Source organism: Bombyx mandarina, chromosome 01, assembly GCF_030267445.1.
Source record: "Bombyx mandarina strain Sakado chromosome 01, ASM3026744v2".
Lineage (NCBI taxonomy): Eukaryota > Metazoa > Arthropoda > Insecta > Lepidoptera > Bombycidae > Bombyx > Bombyx mandarina.
In genome coordinates, this window is record NC_143208.1 from 13,890,528 (window position 1) to 13,914,349 (window position 23,822).

At 35.8% G+C, this 23,822-nt stretch overlaps 1 protein-coding gene across 10 annotated transcripts in view; it reads left to right on the forward strand.

The window, feature by feature from the left end:
* The window catches only part of LOC114252681 (uncharacterized), a 43,452-nt gene that overhangs the window by 6,400 nt on the left and 13,230 nt on the right, over positions 1 to 23,822 (forward strand). The gene's annotated exons all lie outside the window — the stretch shown is intronic.

The following is a 23,822-nucleotide window of genomic DNA, read 5'->3' on the forward strand; positions in this document are numbered from 1 at the left end:
TAAAAAAATTCCTAAAACATTCTTTACATCGCGTGCCCTGCGAAAACTATTGATGATAGAATAAAATAATGTACTACGACTTTGTAGAACACATTATTATTTACAAAAAGTGTCGCGACAACGTATGTCTAACTATTATAGTTATGCCGCAATTAGTGTTTTTTTTATTTAAAAAAATAAAACAACGTCAAAAATCGTTGATTTTTTTGTTAAAGACCCGAGCGGAGCCGGAGCGGGCCGCTAGTATTTTATAAAAACAGTCTGGTTCTTTTAAAAAAAATGTATAATAATATGTGCAATTGTATTATATTTTATCCGTTTCAATTAATTAACTTAATATTGCGTTATGTGTGTGTGTGTGTAAGTGTTTTTTTTAATTATGAATTTCGAGTGAGTGTGAGAAAATAGCGTAATTAAAGTTTATGTTTTTATGAGCAATTACAAACTATTCTTAACCTCAATGTAAACCGGACTTAAGATGGTTCGTGTGACTCTATGACCCCGTCGGAGTCGTTTCGAATAAGAAACTTGAAACTCTTGAAAGCTTTACAAGTTTTACTGTTGTGAAACCCGACTCTGCCTACATTGAACACGTTGCGTGCTATATAAATAATGTGGAATCCTTGATCGCTTCTTTCGGTCTTTTAGATTGTATCTCATTCTTTGTCTACATTTTTTTTCCAAAGTCGTGTTTTAAAAAAAAGGTTTTATGCCAAATGAAGTGGAATTAAATTAAATTAATTTGTTTGTAAAATTGTCCTATTGTTTTTTTCTTTCAAATGGATTTACAAAATCGCGTCTATGTTACTCCGTAATTACTTAATGAATTATATTTGTGTTAATGCGCTGAACGCGGATTGCGCATGATGTGTCTTTAGGGAAATGCATATTTCTAGCAGCGGACGTCTTCGGGCTGATGATGGTAAAAGGCCTATAAATTAATTTTGTTCCGTAAAAAATATTATAAATTTAAATTCATTAATTGTATCATAGTCTCGTCGTAGAAATCCCTTCGCCGTCCGATCTTATATCATCGACCGCATTTAGTCCGTTCTAAGTCCGACATCTCACAGATGTTACATCCGATCACAACTTTCGCTTTTCACATGTTACCGCAGGAAATGTTGCGTTACAAATACATAATTGCGAAGATTCTTATTGGATAGCGCGATTGTTTATGGGAATAAATCGAAATCAAAATCATATGCTAATCAATCGTAGGCTGTATGAAATATTCAAAAATAAATGTAAAAATAATTTGAAATTCTAGGGCATAGAACTAGAATAATTAAAAATAGTTTATTGCGTAAGCACAAAACAGTAAAATAATATACAAAAAATATATCATATAAACAATTAATTTAATGAAACTAAAAGAATATGCAAAAAACAAATATTATATCGATAAACTGGATGAATATGTTAAACCGAAAAAAGAAGAAGTACCTAAATAGAATATTTAGTATTATCCATTGTTAATATCAGTACAATATCATGGGAAATATACCTAACCTTTATAGTATATTATAGTTAATAACGGTAGTATTGAATGCAAGGTAAACAGCGGTAGGTTGGCACGTGGGAAGCGACATTGGACGTTGCTACAGAACTAAGTTGTTAGTGCGGGCCAGGGGCCTTTTCTAAGCTTTTCAAATTAATATTTAATTTAGTGCTCACGTGGAGTATATCCGACAACTCTCAGAAATACAAAAACAGTTTCGATCTATATGTTACAGTCAAAAATAAATGACACAGGACAAAAAGGCACTAGAAACCGTTTGAAAGTATTCTTGCAATTAAAGAGTAATTAGAATTTACTTTATGCTTCTCCAGTCGACAATTTTTGGTCGAGAAAACGTGAGCGCTTTGTGATTTGTGAACTCGTATAGGTTATGTTATTGTCGCTCTATTTCCGCCGCCAAGTAATAATGATCTGAAAGGATAGACGTTATTCTGCTGCTACAAAGACTTCGTCCTTGTTTTGAGGTGAGCGGTAGCATTCCTCACACGGTGTCTGGGCCCCGATAACTGGTAACATTAGGTGGACCGAGGAATAGTCTACACATATAGACTAATAAAAATACAAGATATGTCGTTTATTTCACAACGTGCGTCAAACATTAAGTGTCCTAATGTTTTTTCAGCACTATTGAGTACTACCGAGCAAGAGGCTAGGCTTGTTACATAGAGATCCGCCGGTAGCCGGTTTGTGCTAAGCCGAAATATCATCCGAAGTTTGGCGTCGAACGCTGATGCTTTGCACTTTCTACTTCATACTCGATATGTCAAGGGCAACTGTGGGTCACGACCTACCACCTATTCTCTTACTGTCGTTAATCGCTAATCAAATAATGAGTTGACGAAATATTCGACGAAACTTCAATGCTGTTCGCTTTCAAAAATTATGTGTCGTGGACTGAAGTTGAATTGTGTAATGCCTGATTTTAATTATTTTTTTGTTGACTAGAAGTTCGAATGACCTAAACATTTTAGTTCTGCTATTTTTTCTATCGAATTTACATGGTAATATCATATTGCGTACCGGCCACGATCATAGGGCATCAGTTTCAAAGCGCCTATAAAATATTCTCGTACTAGAACTAAACCAATTAGAAGGGCAAGGTAAAAGCGAAGATAATGTTCCGTGCTGCGGGAGGATTGGGCTTGAAGGTTAATGCAAGACTCGTGACTAGCACCCATGAATGGAGTGCACAATTGCTATAAATTTAGATCGAGAGCTCGGCGAAAGGGAGAGTCCATTCATTCTAACAATAATAACAATTTAGTAATTGGTCATTCGTGATTAAAAAGGCGTGTAACCGTTTAATTGTTAGACACGGCGTTACTAACGGTAGTGTAATTAAAATATAAACTTTTTTCGAATCTTTGAAATGCATCAAGGTTTTTGGACAGCAATAATTTAATTATGATCAGAAAGAATTTAAAGCTCATTGTTTTAAAGAAATATGCAATAATAATTATTTTTGATGTGATTAAATGTACAAAATATACCTACGTCTCCTCTTGTTGTGAAGCGATTTGGAGTCAATTTCACACAAAAGGCCCACATCTTGAAGTCATGAAGACGAAGTCCCATTTCGTAAAAAATAAGGGCAACCCTAGACCGTATTGCGTATGTATAAAACAGTAACATTGATCCTAGATATTATATCCGCGTTCGATTTGTAAAAATCTCATCAAAGAAAAATCATCACTACGGCTCTACGAATAAATAAGTCTACGGCTAACACGTTATTCGTTTTTGGTTTTTTTATATTTTGATCCGCGATGTTTTAAAACAGTCGACCAAAGCTATATATAGTCATATCTGATTGATTTGATTAGTTGCCATTTGCTTCGTGCATGACTATAAACCAAGCATATTTCTATTTTCTACTACCAGTTTATATAAGTATTTAAATGTATATATGTATACATATATTGGAGTTAAGAATACAAGACGGAATAGAATGCAAACCATAGTTTTTGAAATCGTATATTTTTAAATAGTACTAAATAGTTTTTATTTAAGTAGCACGCTTATTAGCGATATTCTATTCTGTAAAATCGAATTAATTATTTCGATATTACGAGTAATAATCGTATTCATAAATTTTTGTGACATTTGAACTAGACGGGTCGACTTGAACTCGGCAGGTTTTTCTAGTTATGTACAAAACAGATTATTATAATAGGATTTTTTTGTATTCTACGATGATTCTTGATGAGACCAGAATGTTAAGTAACTGTGATATTTCGCAGCAATAAAAATAAATTGTGTATTAAGCGATACGAAGGCCGTTCAGTACTAATGACAATAAAATGTCATTTTCTCGTAGATTATAACAACTACATATATACATATTCATTGACTTTACAGATTTTAATGTTATGACGAAAAATTTCGTAAGCCAAAGAAGGGAGAACCGTTAAGTATTAAGATAAAATCTCAGAAAGTACCCTATTCATTACATCAACATACACCGGATCTGGGTTTGATTTTAATATAATATTGTATTGATAATAATATTGTATTAATTGCTAACATATCACACATGGCCCCCAACTGGGATCCCCTGTAGTATGGGAACCATACTTACATACGTTAAAGTTATATAAATATGTTGATGTTAAACATCCAGACATTGAGCCAACAAACCTTTTCGTCTCATTTTTGTCCTGACGCGGGAATCGAACTCACGGTCCTAGGTCCAGCAGCCACAGACGCCAACCACTGTGCGACTTGGTCATTCAATAAGCTGTCAGCTTGAGTATAATCGTAAATTTATGTTCGTCTTCTGTTTTGTAAGAGCCACTTTCGTGTTCGTGCGGTTTCACTTTCCTGCCGATGACCTTTCGAGGAATTCGTTATGAGATAACCAATGAATAAAACATTATGTTTACTTAGACGTTGTAATTATGATAAGCCGTGCTGATCGACTAAAATACGCATTACTATGAATGTCCGATACCAATGGAGATTGGTCTATTTAGAACGTGTTCAATCTAGAAGTGGTGCAATATTTGATGACGTCATCGGGTATTTCTGCCCGATCGTGTTCGGTACGTCAGCCGTGACTAAGATCCTTCTTCAGCGAACTGCTTTTAGAACGCTGGTATCTGACCTTGGCTCTTTCTATGTCCGTGATCTGCAACGTATGTTACGAAATATCTATCGGCAGCTCTGATAAACTGGCCGTTCTATCGCTCAATCAGCGCGGCAGATTAAATATTCTTGGCTCATTGAATTGTTTGACGAAGCTTTTTAATGCTGTTCCGAAAATATTTATATACTAGCTGACCCGGCAAACTTCGTAGTGCCTCAATCGATAAATAAAAGACCTAAACTATTGTATAAAATAAACTTAAAACAAACAAAAGGAATCCGTCCGACGGGGGACACATCAAAGGAAAAACAAAATTGTTATTTTTATTTAATTCCAAGCATTTTCATATATACCTTTTAAACCTTCTCTGGACTTCCACAAATAATTCAAGACCAAAATTAGTTTTAGCGAGACTAACGAACAGCAATTCATTTTTATATACATTATATATATACATATATATATATCTATATAGAAGATTTAAGAGCGCCTTAACGTTTCATCGGTCGTTGTAGACGAGGAGCCCTCACATTTCGAGATTAAATTATGTGGTTAAATCGAAGAAGATATGAATGTACTAGCACCCGTATTTATGGTGTGCGGCTGCATGGCAGTTCCTGTGTAAGAAACACGTTTTAAGAGCCGTCATTGTGGTAAAAGTTGTATTTCGGCTTCGGGATCGCATTCGGCGAACGAAGGCTGGGACCTTGACATGCGGTTTAAAGACCTCCGAGTTCGATGGTTTTTTCGGGAAATTCACACGATTGAGACATTCGACACGACGTCCTTGCATTCCATACGTTTTCTATTTAGAAAATGTCATGTGGATCACGTTGAGTTTATGAATCGACAGTTAAAATATTCTGCGGTTGTGTGAAGGTAATATGTTCATGTCAGACGTGGACAAGACGGGTGCGTGCTGTGGATACCTCATTGATCCTGGACATGAGGCGCGTGATAAATGTACGTAAGTGGTGCTTATCGCGTTTTTGTCGCTACGATCGCATTGCAAGGCTGCCGAGAGAGACTACGCCCACAACTTAATTTAATAATTCTTATTTCTATATAACTTAACATATTATTATTCTAATAGATTCTTTTTGATTACGTATGTTTAAATATTAGATTCCACGCGCAACTATAATATAATCAACTGTAATGTACATAATACGTAATGACCTTTTGAATTATTTAATGTCATGGTGTTTTTGAAAGCCGCGTATTTTGACCTAAAGACATTTGAATATATCACATCACAAATATTTGAATTGCGTAAGTTTCAAAATTTAGCAGATGTATTTAAGCAGCTCGGTGTCTGTTTGGTCAGTCGTTTTAACTATATATAAGGAGTGCCGCTATGTTTTATTTTGTATATATGCATAATAGATATTCTTGATAGCGGTTCAGGGTCATGATGATCCATGTTAACATTTCGTACATGTTTTAGTGGTTTCATATTTGTCGGGGATCCTTATCTTTTTTTCCTACCCTTGCTGATAGCCTTGAGAGGCTATTTCAGTTCACGGGGCTCAAACTGGAGTGTTGCTAACACTGGCCCCAGTAAGGGCAGTGCTTCGCAGAATCTACCACCGGATCGGAATCGCGACCCACTGAGTAGATCCGGCGAGAAAATGAGTGGGCTGTCTCTATCTGTCTGTGATCTGGCTGTGTCTGGCTCGAACCAGAGCGACGGGTTCGCCAATGATGGTGACCGGTGCTTGAGGCTCCTTATCTTTAAGATCTTACGTGATCTTAGTTAGTTGTTCGCCTAGATGGGCCATTACTAGTGACATTCGGTGATTTAATTTTTAATTCGGTTTTTTTTTCGTTTTCAAATCTATTCGAGTCAGTCTAATCAGTTACGGGTATGCAATAATAAGAAATTTTACGTTACATTGCAAAGCGTAATTTATGAGTCGAAACCAAATCAGTTTTAGGTACGTATACTCATAAAAACTTAGCAGCATACTGACCTCGAAATATGAAGAATTATTAAGTAATCATATCGGATAAAACAAAAATCAATAGAATTGATTGAACGAGCTCAAAATAATGATTAAAGTAAACGATCAGTTTGGCAAAAGGCCACCAGCGAATTCCTTCGCGGATATCTTAGGAAATAAAAAATACTATGCTACCAACGATGGTATTATGAGTACTCAAAAATATGAATTGAATGGAAGGTTAAGGAACGTTTAAGAGAAGTATTAGAGGCCAGAGTCGGCATGTATAAAATAAAATACCCGTATTCTCTTATTAAGTTTTTTTTTATTACTTAGAAGTGTGGACTAGCTCACAGCCGACCTGGTGTTAAATGGTTACTGGAGCCCATAGACATCTACGAGGTAAATGCGCCACCCACCTTGAGATATCAGTTCAAGGTCACAGTATAGTTACAACGGCTGCCCCGCCCTTCAAGCCGAAAAGCATTACTGCTTCACGGCAGAAATAGGCAGGGTGGTGGTACCTACCCGCACGGACTCACAAGAGGTCCTACCACCGGTAAACGTTCTAGATAGACTATTATTTGAGGTTACTCGAAGGGAACTGGTAGGTTAGTAAAAACAACCGTGCATGGCGCTAAATATACTAACAATCATATCCAGTTCTTATCAATGTAAATGTAAAGAAAAAAAGTGAGCAATTTTCGCAGTAAATTGAAAGTTTCGTCAATCTGTTAAGGAAGCATTCGCTAGCGGTTCTTTTGTTCGTGTGCATCATGTACACTTCCTCAGTGTAAGTCACAAGTTAGAGGGTAACTCGCAAATTAAGAAATTAAATACATTAAAATTGTCCTTTGTCTCTATTGTTTAGAACAATCGTGATTAGGTATCTTAGGTCTTCATTGTCTGTGGTATACGAGTACCTACGTGTGTTTTGCCGTGAATTTAAAGGCATTGTGTTAACAAAACAACTTTTTATTTTTTTATTATTAAACCATAACATATGGCATAACATTTGTAATTAATACAACAAAAAAATCACAAAGTCTTCTATACAGTGAATGATTCCACGCGTTCACAAAAACAACACATCAAGGACTTGATAGGAAAGAGAAGGCTTTAAGTTTGTGCTTAAATTATATAGAAATACAAACTCCTTAGATAGCCCCCTGTTATCAGTAACGACGTAGATATGTACATAAAATTTTGATAGTTTAATTTTTATCACACGATGTTATGAAATTATGAAAGACATTATGAAAGTCATTAGTACCCACATGTAAAGTAAATCACGCATGTAAAATCGCATCATTTAAAACGTATAAGCCGGGCGTCTTATTCTTTAAACGGACACAAACAAACGTTTCACACGTTTATTTTAATGGGCATTTCAAAAACGGACTTCATTGACAAATCGATGCCTCCAATGAACACTACGCTAACTCCAAATTCGTAAGTTAACAGGAGAAGCGTTTAAACGAAAAAAGTTGATAAAATCTTCATTATTGCAGATGTATTTATGATTTTTTCTTGTGTAACTAGCCGATTTACTCTTTCTTCGAACCCCATCAAAAATGATTTGTAATAGTTTTAAAATAGTGAAGCGATTTGTGTGAAAACGAACATTTCAAAATTTTTAGTTAGAGTAGTGTTCATTTGGAGGCGTCGAAATAAGAGTCGATACAATATGATTAAACGTTCAGTCCACGGCTTGTACGTGATCGTAATACGATTTTCATTAGGGTTGTTGAACTACGTTACCGTTACGCATACATAAAGGATTACTGTACAAATAACTATCCACTCATATCCGCAGGACGGCGTATTACTCAGAAGATAATTTAGTAGTAGGCGAATCTGTTTAATAAGCCGTAACAATGTGGAATACGCTGGCCAAGTTTCATGAAACTGTTACGAATGCAATTACGTAATGGATTTTGTAAATAAAACCTAATACGCATTATCTATTCTTATTATTATTAAGCTTACTAACTAACTCAGTAAAAGAACAATAGAGTAATAATATTGCGCTGTGTATAATCTCAGCGTTAGAGTTCCAAAAAGTTAGTAAAACGTTGGTTCTATTCTATGATTAGTATAGTCTTGACTGGTAACTAAAAAACAACCGTAGGATATACATTGAGTGAGAGTTTGAAAACGTTTCACTAATAGCTCTGATGTTTTTAAAACTAAAACTAAATAAATCTCTTTATCCGTTTTCATTTTGTTATTTTGTGTGTGTGAATAATTTTAAGTGAATACCTAATAGAACCGATGCAATAACTTATTTAATAAAAGAATGACAAAATCAGCTATTTGTACAAAAAATAAAAAAAACAACTTCAATAATTTGATTCAAATGTCTTCTGTGTCAAAATATATACAGAATACATATAGATATACATAGAATATAACATCTTATGAGTCCGCACGGGTAGGTACCACCACCCGGCCTATTTATACCGTGAAGCAGTAATGCGTTTCGGTTTGAAGGGTGAGGCAGCCGTTGTAACTACACTGAGACCTTAGAACTTATCTCAAGATGGGTGGCGCATTTATGTTGTAGATGTCAATGGGCTCCGGTAACCACTTAACACCAAGTGGGCTGTGAGCTCGTCCACCTATATAAGCAATAAAAAAAAGAAAACAGAATGTATATGTAATTTTGATCAAAAACTATTGAAACGATTTTTTTTTCGTATCCGTTGTTTTTATTGTGGAAGCAGGCAGTGAAAGAGCAAGCCGTGTCCAGTCAGCTAAGGACTATTTGATTACGCTCGTATATTTGCTGTCGGACATTCACTGGTGACCTCGGAGCTCGCGTCACGAGCGGCTGTCGGACCTTGCGCAGGGACAAGCTTCAGACTAGCCCGTATTGTCACCGCGCTCCTATTAGGAAGTTTCCTTCACAAAAGTCACATGCACTCGAAATCAACTCTTACGTCTTTCTGTTTTAGGTAATTAATTGCATACTTTTCGTATTTGAATCGATTTGATAATCTATCGTATCGTATGTCGTATCACTCTTGTCAGAGCGGTCGTGGTCGTCATCCAGCATCATTGTTGTGGGCAGATGTTATGCGCCTCACGAGCAATCGCCATTCCTCCCGGTTTGTGGTGAGCCTGGTGCACTCATGCAAACAGCCGCCAACTGCCGACTTGATCTGGTCATTCCATCGCAAGGGCACCCTCCCACGCGGTCTGGTGCCTTCTACTTTGCCCTGAACGACAAAGCGATAATGATAATCTATACTATTATATAAATCTACAGCGGTTTTTACGGATGTTCCGTTATAACTACTGAACCAGGCATCCGATTGATTTGAAATCCATGTAGAAAATACATGTACTTAATGGATAGGCTAATATTTATATGAGTGTTGGACTCCCTACACCAGCTGCGGGGGCGTTAATAATGAGAATCTTTGTGGGGGTGAGAAATAATAATGTTAATTTTAAATGCCCAGCGAAGCGGACGGGTACAGCTAGTATTTGATATAAATGAACATGAATGTAAAACAGCACGACCCAATTTCAGCGATATCAGAATGTTGTGTAAACATTTAGTATTGGGGACACATTTTTGTATTTTTCCAGTTTACCTGTGTAATTATTATAATATAATGTTTCTTTTAAAAAAACACATAAAATCTGACCTTAACGAAATAATTGCTTGAATGCGTGAATCACACCGAATCTTATGCTTAAATAATAAATAGTTCTGTAGAACATAATGAAACGAAAAACTGTTTGTAAGTACGTTATAATGGTACTATATCTTATTCTGTTTTTAATTGTTTATTCTGTTTTATTCGTACATAATGCGTAAACTTACTTGTCAATCGGCAAGGAGTTACGAAATAAGTTCTTTGTAAACGCTTGCCCAATAACTATTTAGGTTTTTTTGCAATAGCGAACGTAATGTGTGCTACAAAAATGTACATTCAAATTAATTTTAAAAGGTACATACACAGCAACGACACGCAAGCAGTGTATTATTACAAAAAAAAATTCCGCTCCCACTCTATTCAAATCGATTTTGATGTAAAACTTAAGAAATATATAAATTTTAAAACAATCGATTAATTATGAATCGATGTTTAACATTTTGCTCACGTTTGAATGTAAGACTATGTTTGTTATTCGTTCTAGAATTTTGCAAAATGTACTTGACCAATTTTAATAAAACTTTGTCTATTTAAAAGCGTACGATGAGACATAAGCACTGGTTTATATCTTACGTCTCCACTGCGATGGATACTGAAGATAAAAAAAGGATTTTTACTACAATAAATCGTCTCCAATTTAAAGCGTGCGCTCATTTTAAGAAGTGAAGAAATAATGTGCATATTCTCATAACAAATTTTGAATGGTACAATGGCTCACACTTATTATCGCCCTACTGTGTTCAGTGCTTACTACATTAATCAAAGTTAATTTTCAAATAACAGAGCTTTAACTTAAAAAAAAACATGAATGATTAATAAATATCTCGTTTGTGTAAATCTGAATTATTACCGCTATCTTATCTTAAGTTATGTTGTTACTTAACATTTTTTTATTCGTAACCAGTTTGTTACGTAAACTTCAGCATCCGCCTAGAGAAATTATTATTAATCAAATCCGGGTCCCTCTGACTCACCGTTGAAAATATGAAATTACGAATAGCCTTGGCTCTTGGCTTGATTTAAGGGTGACAATAGATTCTTGTATGAATAACTTGTTTGTCCATTACCGGTGGTTGGGCGTATTATGAACTCGGACACATTGTAACTCGGATAACTGCCATTCTGATTATTTCTGACGCGTTACAGTCATGAGTTCCGATTTGAAGGGTGGGGTACACGTTATACAATACAATTGTTACGGCATCATGTCTCTCAAGGTGGGTGGTGGCATTTATATTGTGATATTTATTGGTTTCGGTAACCACTTAACACCAGACGGGCCATTCGGAGCCATATACGGTATAGGAAGAAATGGACACTAATTTTATGTTTAACCTGACTATGCCAACGGGTGTTATTGAATAAAATTGAGTGGTTTACGTAATGGATAATCGATAATCGATTATCGAAAGCTCGATGTAAAAATAGCTATAACTTTCTGTAATAAATTTCAGGAATGAAAATATATATATATTTTTTTTGTTATTGCTTAGACGGGTGGACGAGCTCACAGCCCACCTGGTGTTAAGTGGTTACTGGAGCCCATAGACATCCACAACGTAAATGCGCCACCCACCTTGAGATAAGTTCTAAGGTCTCAGTATAGTTACAACGGCTGCCCCACCCTTCAAACCAAAACGCATTACTGCTTCACGGCAGAAAGAGGCAGGGTGGTGGTACCCACCCGCGCGGACTCACAAAAGGTCCTACCACCAGTAAAATTAATAAGTAAATTAGTAAGCCAAATTAAACATTCAAAGTCCCCAAGCTAGAACGCTTCCTGTGTTGAGAATACCGGATAAGCTACTACTACTACCGGATACAAGAAACAAATGCACAATGTTCCCAATGCTGATCATGTTTTAACTGTCATGGACTCGAACTAGAACTGACTCTGGTAATCCGGACCACTCAACTGATAATAAAACGAGCACACCGAACAATATAGTCCAGCGGTCGGAGAACCGGGGTAAATTACCCCAAATGGGGTAAAATGAAATTTTGGGGGGTAAAAATGAAACTTTTGAGTAAAAAGTATATATTGAAGAGAAACTTCTTTAGAATCGTTAAATTTTTAGTTATTGTTTCCTTTTCAAAATTAGGTATCATGGGGGCTATAATATGAAAGATGCTAAAAAGAAGTGATTTTGGTTTTTTTTGTTCTTCGCCATGGGGTAATATTAACTTACACAAAAATATTTTGGGGTAATAATTAAAAAAGTTCCCCGACTGCTGATATAGTTGAAGCACCTCCATGTTATATTGCAATAAATAATGCACTAGGATCTTATGTAATGTACTACGCAACCACTCGAATCAAGACGAATAGCTTAATATCTTAATTCTGTGACCTTTAACTGGTTTTAGGTCAGTCGGACAATACAAGCAGGTTTAGCTTTTTGTTCATATCATTTACAATGTCAACTGGGGATCCGGCATATTCGAACCCTGGACTGTCTTTGCATAACTACGCCGTAAAGTATAAATGCTTTTTGTTTTGTGGGATAATAAACATGGAGATATCGATTTGGTCTTATACTACGACGTTTATGGTCTCTGCAAGGGTTTTACTCCGAAGAATCTATCAGCTCTTCCAAACCCATTCTTGTTGTATAAGAATGGCTACAATGACTCGTTCGCAAGTATTACACGTCATTTCGAATCCTCCCGATCCATTAACGGTGCTTTTAGGTACCACAAACACCGACCACCGTCCTCGTCGAGCCCGTCATTTGCGACGAAGGGCTTGACGAGTGAATTAACCCATAGACACAGCTCACTGAGTTTCTCGCCGGTTCTTCTCAGTTGGTCGCGTTTCCGATCCGGTAGTAGATTTTGCGAAGCAATGCTCTTGCTAGGGCCAGTGTTAGCAACACACCAGGCTTAAGCCCCGTGAGTTCGCCTACACACGTTAGGGTGAAGCTGAAATAGCCTCTCAAGGCTATCAGCATAGGTAGGAGAAAAAAACATACGCTTCATTGAATGAATTGTACTTCTGATTTATTTGTTTTACAAAATAAACTTATACGAGTTATCGGCAAAGAAGTTCGGAGTTGCGATATTCAACGCAATTATGCCCTGTGAATATGATTTTCCCGCGTATGTCTTTCGTGAATTGAATTTAGCAACATTAATATTACTTTTATAACATTATTGACAAATAAAAAAAAATCTTATTACTATTTCTGTGATATCTGATTCTGTGTTCAGTTAAAAGTGCAGTTATATAAGTATTTAGTCTATTTTATTTGTTTCTTGTTATGAACAAAAGTAATTAAGCGAGATTTTAATGATTTTGGCTGTGATTTGGGCTAGAATGTCACTACCCAAACTTTTCACGTGGTGGTCGTAAACGGCTAACCTTAGAATTATGCAGCCGGGTTTTCTGAGCAATATGTCAGGGTACGACTATATTTAACTAGCATTTACCGACGGCTTATTGTAAGTCCCCATTATTGTTTACCACGATTCTGCCTAATTCTGCCGCGAATCAGTAATTCGTTCCGGTTTTAAAGGTTGGGATAACAGTCATATGTCTATTGTTTTGTATATGTCTATGGTTTACGAGAACGCTCACAGTTCTATCCGCTCTTTGGACTAATAAGAAAAAAATGCCCTTTAGTTCTGTACCGATTTCGTATTAAATAAACCAGTGATTATAAATACAACAAGTTCAAACAAGCGCGCTATGTAATGTAAACATTACAAATAGTTCTTGCTTACTTCTTGGTTCGACCTGATTTTGTGTTTGCCTATTACAAATTTTTACTGAAAGTTAACCGACTCATTAGCAATTGAGATTTCACAATTTACACGTGCGGTAAAACGTTGGCTCACAAATATGGTTGTCATATTTTGGTTCAAGAAACATAATCTTTTATTACTGGTGGTATGACCTCTTGTGAGTTCGTGCGGGTGGGTACCACCCCCCTGCCCATTTCTACCGTGAAGCAGTAATGCGTTTCGGTTTGAAGGGCGGGGCAGCCGTTGTAACTATACTGAGACCTTAGAACTTATATCTCAAGGTGGGTGGCGCATTTACGTTGTGGATGTCTATGGGCTCCAGTAATCACTTAACACCAGGTGGGCTGTGAGCTCGTCCATCCAACTAAGTAATAAAACAAAATATTAAGGTTGAATAACGATAATAAATAGTAGAGAATAAATCAGTAGAGTATTTCATTTACTAGAGGGATTTATTATAAGGACTACCTACAAACATCTTTATTCAACTCATATGAATTCAGCCTAGAACATACAGTATATAAAGTAAATCACAGACTTTTGTATATTAGTCGCCTAAGCACAGACAAACATATAAAAATATTATTACAATTTATTTTATGTATACTTTCTCAAAACACTAGCTTGTTGTTTATTGAAAGGGATATATCGATTTAAAATTTCTTAAAACAGCAGGTAAGAATTTTAAGGTATACAATATACACATAATGCTGTTATTATTAGATAGATTCAGCGAAGCACTGTTCTTGCCAGGGCCGATGTTAGCAAGTTCCCTTCCCGTGAGCTCATCCACAAGTCGATGTGAAGCCAGAACAACTCTACGAGACTACTGGCAGATAGGACGGGAAAAAAAAGCTGTTAATGTAACCACGTCGCTGGCAACCTTAACTCAGAATACTTACAATTTTAAATGACCTTACTGGTCTACGCTGACCTGTTTGTTTCACAATCAGTTGCATTGTAACTACATAATACATGTTGCCGATGATCCGTTCAGGTCTGCGTTTGAAATGCGAACTCTCGTAACATCAAAGTGGTAATTTCTTGTTAGGTAACGGATACAGTTTTATTCGTTTGCCTTTTGTACACTTAGAGGAAGAAGGAAGTTATACATTGTAGATCTAATCGTCAAAGTAAGGTTTCAATTGTGTTTTAATTTAGAGTTACAAAAATATTTTTAAGCCGTTTTTTGTCACATGCCATACGTAACCGAGCCATTGTTAGGGCCGTGTTTTTTGTTTATTTGTGAATGTAACTCTAGTAACAAAAGCTCGACTTCGCGTATTCTAGAATAATAGAAAAAATATTAGAAGTACGTGGACCTTAAAGATCCGTTACCGTTTAATAGTAATACAGTTTGGGTATTTTAGTACAGTTTTATTGTGGTTTTTCCTGAATGCAACGATATATCTCTATTGTGAAGCTTAAGGAAGGGATTATGTTTCTATCACGATATAATATATGATTGTTTTTACGTATATTCCACCGTGTTTCCAGCAAGGTTTAAAAAAAAGGATTTTACTCAATCAATTCAATTTGATTAATTACTCTTAGTGTAATTCGATGAGTGTGTGAGAATTATTGGTTCTTGACCTAAAAGTATGCGATTCTCACATTCACAATTATTATTTTTTACCAGCAAACTCTTTGACATATTAACGGATAAATTAATTGAGAATATTATTACATATCACATATAATATTTTATAATTAATTGATTATTTTTACATGTATAAGATATTATATTAGTATTTATGAAGTATAGGTTGCCATTCTGCCCCGTATAAACTTGGTATGTTATCACCTTATTATCGGACACAATAGAAATCACAACATAAAGGACATGTCAATGTTTGAGATTGAAGTATCGATTACTTTGGAATATCGGCTATCCCATCCGTGAAATTCATTCTAGCCGTGGAGAAAGTGGACAATAATGATTCTTTAAAAATGAATATGTTCACACAAACAAACGCAATTAATTATTACAGTTTACACTACTTCACTATTGGGTATTTCCGGTGTGATAATGTCACATTATCTCACTCAAATTTTAAATCGAAGTAAATTAAAAAACACTGAGAAATAAGCTTACAACCAAAAGCATGTTTTCTCATTACAAACAATCTAAAACAATCAAACAAATTAAAAAATCTTATTGAAATGACAATTCGAAAACAAATCACTTCGTGGAAATTGCGTCAAAGCGTTCTGAGACAATATTGAGACAATATCGACAATATCAACGACGTCATTATGAAAATATCGTCATTTAACTTCTAATCAAACAAATAGGATTCTTAAATTACAATATAAACTTAAGCTTATCTATTAGCAATACCTACATTGTAATTATGTATGCTATTACTAAAACGAATTAATCACGGCTATCTTAAATCGTATTTTACTCATATTTATGACAAATAATAAATTAAGTTTCCGAATGATGTATCGTCTCTAATAGATCAGAATTTAAATAGTTGGGTACAGTCACGTCTTTAATCTTCATTAAAACAATTGTCGATGGAAGTTATTATGTTTGGCTTATGTCTTACTACTTGACAATTGGAGAGAGTATTCCAACTAGGATTTGTGTAGGATATCAACGCCATAGTCTTGCAGCCTTATATTACGAGAGGTTTCATTTTAAATTCAGTAATACTTATTGTAATAATACACAGTGCAGCAATAGATAGAGCAGCGGACTGTGTACTAAAAAATCATTTCGAACCATCAACAAAACTGTATTGTACGTACACACACATGTATGATGCATGTATTAATGCAACTATTGTATTCTCATTTCCTGTGACTTCGTGATTGAAACGTCTCTCGCGTTTCCTGTGACAATCTGAGGCGGGAGGAAACGGCAGTTTATTCGACCGGTCTGCAATATACACCAGCGTTTTGATTGACGCACCCTTCCATGCTGGCAGACAAGAATGATTAGAGAATTCCATGTTAGACTTCAATTCCTGACCGAGATCTTCCTTATAATATACTAGCGACCCGCCCTCGCTTCGCTTAGGAAACTGTAATTTATTACTGTCTCTTATCCTACTTATCTTCTCCACTTTTTAATGGAGGTTATTATACATATAAATCTTCCTCTTCAATCACTTTATCTATTAAAAAAACCACATCAAAATCCGTCGCGTAGTTTTAAAGATTTAAGCATACATAAGCACAAACAGATTTAGGGACAGAGAAAGCGACTTTGTTTTATACTATGTAGTGATTATTTCGACTATTACATTGGAATTTCCTAATATTTCATATTCTTATCGATAGATATTCCATTCCGCCTATTTTTGCCGCCAAGGAATCTTGCGCAACTATGACTTAGAGCTCATGTGTTATGGTGGGCATTCATGTTATGATTATCAATGGTTTCCGCTGTAAAACACTATACGTGTCTAGAGATTGTTTGCACTTTTAAATGGTTGTTGTTTTTTCTAAGTTTTTGCGTAATATGCATACTAGATAACAAAATGTTTTTTTCATTACGGCTACAAAAAGTATTAAATTTTAAGACTTTCACAGTCGTAAAGCTAACAGTGCATTTAATGTTCGGTGTAATAACTATAACTGCCAGATCTGCATATTATTTATACTCAGTATATAATTAAACTGAAGAATGTGGTGTGGTGGGTAAAACAGGATTTTAATATTTTCAGTTCGTGAGTAAATAAAACAAGACACGGGACAAGTATGGGACCTTGTGGCAAAACTTGTACCTATTGTAAATAATTATAAATATCGATTTGGGTTTATATATAAGTTTATAAGTGGGTTCGGGTTTTGAAAGAAAGAAATAGTCATATAAAATATATTTTTTCGACTACAAAGCAATTTTGCGTCATACGTTAGTTACATAGTGAGGCGCATATGAAAAAAAAGATTCCGTTACAAATATACATACTAACAAACATACGTCTGAAGCTAATAAAAGCGTATTAAAATGATATTCCGTGTCCACGTAAATAATTGATTTTAGGTTTCATGTCCACAAAATATATAGGGACTTGTAATAATGCTTTTTTTTCCTACCTATGCTGATAGTCTTGAGAGGCTATTTCAGCTTCGCTTTGACGTGTAGATGAGCTCACGGGGCTCAAACCGGGAGTTTTGCTAACACTGGCCCTAGCAAGAGCAGTGCTTCGTAGAATCTATCACCAGATCGGAAACGCGACCCATTGAGAAGATCCGGCGAGAAACACAGTGGGCTAGGTACTAATGCAATGAGTCCTCAATTGTATGTTTCAAGGTGGATAGTAACATTAAAGTACTTTTGGGTTCCAATACCCGCTTAACGTCAGTGGGCCTTGAGCTCTAAGCTAATAACAAACACCACCAATTTTTATAAGATATAGGTACTATTGACTGTTCTTTGTCAAAAAAAGTATTTTTCTCTTGAATATTTCACTGCTGTAGAAGACTTTCAATTAGTGTAAGTCATCGTGGCCTAAAGGATAAGATTTCCGGTGCATTCGTATCTAGCGATGCAACATGGCTCAAATCCCGCAGGCGGGTACCAATTTTTTTTTATGAAATACGTTGTTTCTAATAAATGACACAATTGACTTCCACGGTGAAGGAATAACATCGTGTAATAAAAATGAAGCCCGCAAAATTATAATTTGAGTAATTACTGGCGTTAGGACCTCTGGTCAGTCTGCACAGGTCGAACTTTCGGATCGAACGGATCGAACTTTCCGTTACCATAAGGAAGCCCGGAATAAAACGGATAGGTTCATAGAAAACGAAAATACACCGCGAAACAATAGACAACCCTGATGGGCTTTATTTAATTATAATCGATTCAGCAATCCTGTAGGAAACATAACTTGATAACGTTCTCATAGTATGTAGAAAAACGTGCATAAAATGCAGTATTCTTCGCTTTCTGTAGAACTGAGCCGCAAGTACGTACTGAAATACAACACTTTAGGGAGCTTTCGAGAAACATATATTGATATCTTATTCTTTGTAAATTCAATCAAGAATGTAATTTAGTTAAATCTATGCAGAATGTACATCGCACCTGGTGGTAAGACCCCTTGTGAGTCCGCAGGGCTAGGTACCACCACCCCGCCCGCCTATTTCTGCCGTGAAGCAGTAATGCGTTTCGGTTTGAAGGGCGGGGCAGCCGTTATAACTATACTGAGACCTTAGAACTTATATTTCAAGGTGGGTGGCGCATTTACGTTGTAGATGTCTATGGGCTCCAGTAACCACTTAGCACCAGGTGGCCTGTGACCTCGTCCAATAAAAAAAAAGTATCCGGCAACAAATATTGCATATCGACCATTGGAAAGAGGCCATCGACTAATTTCGGCTTCGCGAAGCCGTCATCTCTGTCTCAAATAGTGAACCCGCACAGATTGGTACCACAATCCTGTCCGTTTCTTCCATAAATCTCTTATAAACACCTACTAAAAATGACAATTTTATATTAGCAATATTTAGGATAGGATACATATTAGTATAAATTAGTGATTTGTTTTTCGAGAATCTATTCAATACTTCTATGTGCTTAGTGCAAGTTTTCAAAATTCTCGATCGTGTAACAGTTAACTCAACGTATCGAGTTGGAACAGTGCCCCTAGCGGCAAACGTAGGGCAAACTTTTACGCGATTGAGAACTTAAAAAATTCACATCAAGCACGCTGCTACTCTATAAAAAAATTAAGCAATTTTACTTATTTCTAATATTAATACAGATAATCAAATAAACTTCGAGCAATTAAGTTTCTTTGCCATTATTCGTTGTGTCTTGTTCTAAAATTCGTCTGATCTTATATAATGGAACGATTCATTTTCGTTTCTTTTCGCAGCAAACTCTTTCTTTTAAGCAATTAATACTAATTAATGAGTTAAAAACTAGCACCGCTGAGTAGTCGGTAGCCAGTTCGCTGCAGGAATGGATATTTTATGTCTTAATTGCTTTTTTTTATTTCACAACGGTTTCTTGTACAATGCATACAAAATACATTTTAATTTGCAATATGTTTGTTACTTACTACCTACAAAGACGTTAAATAATTACGTTTTTTTTACTTAGATCTTTTTTTTTTTTTATTGCCTTTGTAGGCAGACGAGCGCACGGCCCACCCGATGCTAAGTGGTTACCGTCGCCCATGGACTTCAGCAATGCCAGAAGCAGAGCCAAGCCGCTGCCTACTGCTTAATACTCTCCACAGGCCTCGTTTGAAGAAGGACATGTCACAGCGTTCGGGAAACACCGTGGAGGATTTGATATTGATATTGATCGTCGGACAGATTGACTATCCACCTGGTGTTAAGTGTTTGCCGGAACCTATAGACTTCATAACGCAAATGACACCTACTGCCTTGAGACGTGAGGTCGAATTTTGCAGTAGCGTTTATCAGCGTCAACAAAATACTACCCGCTTGTATGTGTTTATTTTCACGTTTGAATTTCTTTTCAAACTATAAGCAACATTCAATTTACGTTGGTTTTTTTTTTGCAATTTCCGATTTGATTATATTATTATTGTCACAAGACCGCTTCAAGTATTAAGAACGCGACTCGATACGATCACATAGCCTTGTGTCCGGCTCGACCTTACACCTAGTGAAATTCAACTGGCAACACGTACACTGAACTTATACCACTATATACTAACGATAACTATATACACTATATGCACAACAGATATAGGCTGTTACTAACAGAAAGGCATGAACGTTACCGCCATTCATTTTGAGACTGGTGGTGGGACCTCTTGTGAGTCCGCGCAGGTGGGTACCACCACCCTGCCTATTTCTGCCGTGAAGCAGTAATGCGTTTTGGTTTGAAGGGTGGGGCAGCCGTTGTAGCTAAACTTGAGACCTTAGAACTTATATCTCAAGGTGGGTGGCGCATTTATGTTGCGGATGTCTATGGGCTCCAGTAACCACTTAACACCAGTTGGGCTGTGAGCTCGTCCACCCATCTAAGCAATAAAAAAAAAAAACATGAGGTCTGTGGTTATTCACATAGCTGCAGTCGTTCAATGATGAATACGTGTCTGAAGTAAGCTTCACCGTGGAACACTCCTGTTCAGACTCGCCATACCGAAAGACACTTTAGTGATATATTTAAATTACGTATAGTTATAAAAGTGATCTAATAAGAATAAAAATAAAATAAAAGCATTTAAAATGATTGTATGGAAGTGGAAACCACAAGAAAACTGCGAACAAATTACAAACTTTCCGGTGTGAAAGTGATTATTGCAATAATTAGATCTGTTGTTTTGAACATGGTTGCGTTTTCTACCATATATATATATATATATTAAATAATATAAATATAAATAATAATACGTGAAGCAGAAACTTTGTACCCCTTTTTACGACAATTGCGCGGACGGAGGAGTATGAAATTTCCCACACTTGTAGAGAATATAGAGGAGAAGTGCACTATGCTAATATATTTTTTAAATAATGCATAAAAGATATATTAAATCAATAAAGAAAACATTACACATAGTACAGTGTATTTGACACACACACGCATGCATACTATTTATTTATTGTCAAACTTTATTCTTGACGTCTGTGGTCAAATTGAGAATAGATTACATATTGTTTGTCTTTATTAATATTTTTCTATAGTGTAGTCTTGGCGTTTGAAAATACAATCATAATAGTGTACAAACTTACAATTCCAATTAATTATAGTCGAATTTCGACTACTGCAGGACCACTAGTTCATGTAATAACGCGTGTTGTTCTAGCATATCTTATTTGCAATACAGGGTTGCGGTGTTGATCAAATATCGCAACGCTCATAATAGATGCTAAGTAGGTCACATTGGTCAGTAGCACGTGTAAAGTAACAATGTACACTAATTATTAACGATATCTGATTAACAATTAAGCAAAATAATAAAACCGGTTTCTTCATATTCACACAAGTGAAAAACCAAACGTCATCTTCAAATGAAATATATTGGCTTAAACTGTGTACATATTGTTAGGTAATAATGTGTTAACTTAATGAAACAGAAAGTGGACCCGAGTCGGTGACATTTCTCCTTTAAAGTATATAAGTACTTTTTATGTTTATTTTCGATTAACAAGTAAACAATTTCAGTCTGTTTACAATCCATTAAACATAGTTATAGGAATGTAAATTCGAAATACGTAAAAAAAATATTTCACTCTCTGCGTGTAGGTACACTGTTATGCAATAAAGCATTTTGAATAACCGACAATAGAACGCAGTTTGTTTGAAAGTGAAACTAAATAATTTATGGACGATAATAAATGAATAGCATTATGTACAAAAACCTTGATACTGTGTGTTTTCATTAAAATACAAGTCTGACCACCTTTTCTCGTGTATTTGCCGAACACAAGGACTCCTGGCTTCATTCTGAATATTGTAAAATGTGCAAATTTGAAATGACTTTTAAAAGGAATTAGAATAATTTAGTGTTGTATCCAAATCAAAAATAACCGAATAAGGCAATAAGTTATTGCTTTTTATATGCATTATAATATATTAATAGCTGTGGTATTTACGTTTTTCATATTAATCTTATACCTTTAAACGAGCAATTCTTCTATATATATAATCTGAATCTCGGAAACGGCTCCAACGATTTTCATAAAATTTAGTATACAGGGGATTTCGGGGGCGATAAATCGATCTAGCTACGATTTATTTTCAGAAAATGTTGTTTTATTCGTGTTTTCAATAATCACATCTTCCTGACATCTTTTGGCAAATAATAATACTATTTTCTTAATTGAGGGCAACTAACCGCTTTAAAGACACAATAAGATGGCGTTATCAAAAAAAAAAACCAAGCAAGGCTCGGTCATCATCTAGTGTTCTTTTATTAGAACTAGAACTATGAACTACTACTATAAGGGAGAAGTGTAATAAAACTAGAGGAATGTTTTCATACAAATTTAACCTAACCATTTAAGAATTTACAAATTATCTTTTTTTATATGTATTCTATTTTTTTAATTCGAATTCTTGAACATACTTTTTCCGAGAGTTCGTTATAGTAAGCCCTCGAACGATTTCCGTGTCGGACAAGAAATACTGCGGAAGCGAACAACACCTTCCGACATCGATAATTGGATCCGCTACTCGATAAACTTCCCAAGTTATGAATCACTGCACCTATTTATGTTTTTTTTTATTGCTTAGATGGGTGGACGAGCTCACAGCTCACCTGGTGTTAAGTGGTTACTGGAGCCCATAGATATCCACAACGTAAATGCGCCACCCATCTTGACATATAAGTTCTAAGGTCTCAAGTATAGTTACAACGGCTGCCCCACCCTTCAAACCGAAACCATTACTGCTTCACGGCAGAAATAGGAATATTAGTTTTTGCGTGCACAATAAACTTCTTTCATTTCATCTTTCATTTTCGTTCAACATTATTAAGCGTGTCGTAACATTCATAATTCTCGTGAGAACAGTTCTGAAGGCAAAAGTGATCATCTTACTCCGCGTACGTTGCCTCATCGATCCGAGACAACAAACTTGCTCGGTCTCAAACAAACATACGCGTAATTTACACCCACGTTCCGATTATCGCAGTCATTTTCTCACATCACTTTACAAAGTATTGCACTGTTCTAATACCAGTAACGTTTGATCTGTAGTTAGTTAGTTAGTTAATTCTGATTTTCACACAATCTAATTGAGCTGCCACTACAGAAAATTCGTTGGTAACCAAATCGATCAGTATTTCGACACAAAAGTTGCAAAAATTCGGGCCTACGCGTGTGCACGTTGAAGTTTCATTGAAATACGAAATATGTACGTAACCCAACCAGTATGTGGGTAGACGCAAAACAATGGTTAGGAATTCGGTGATGAAACA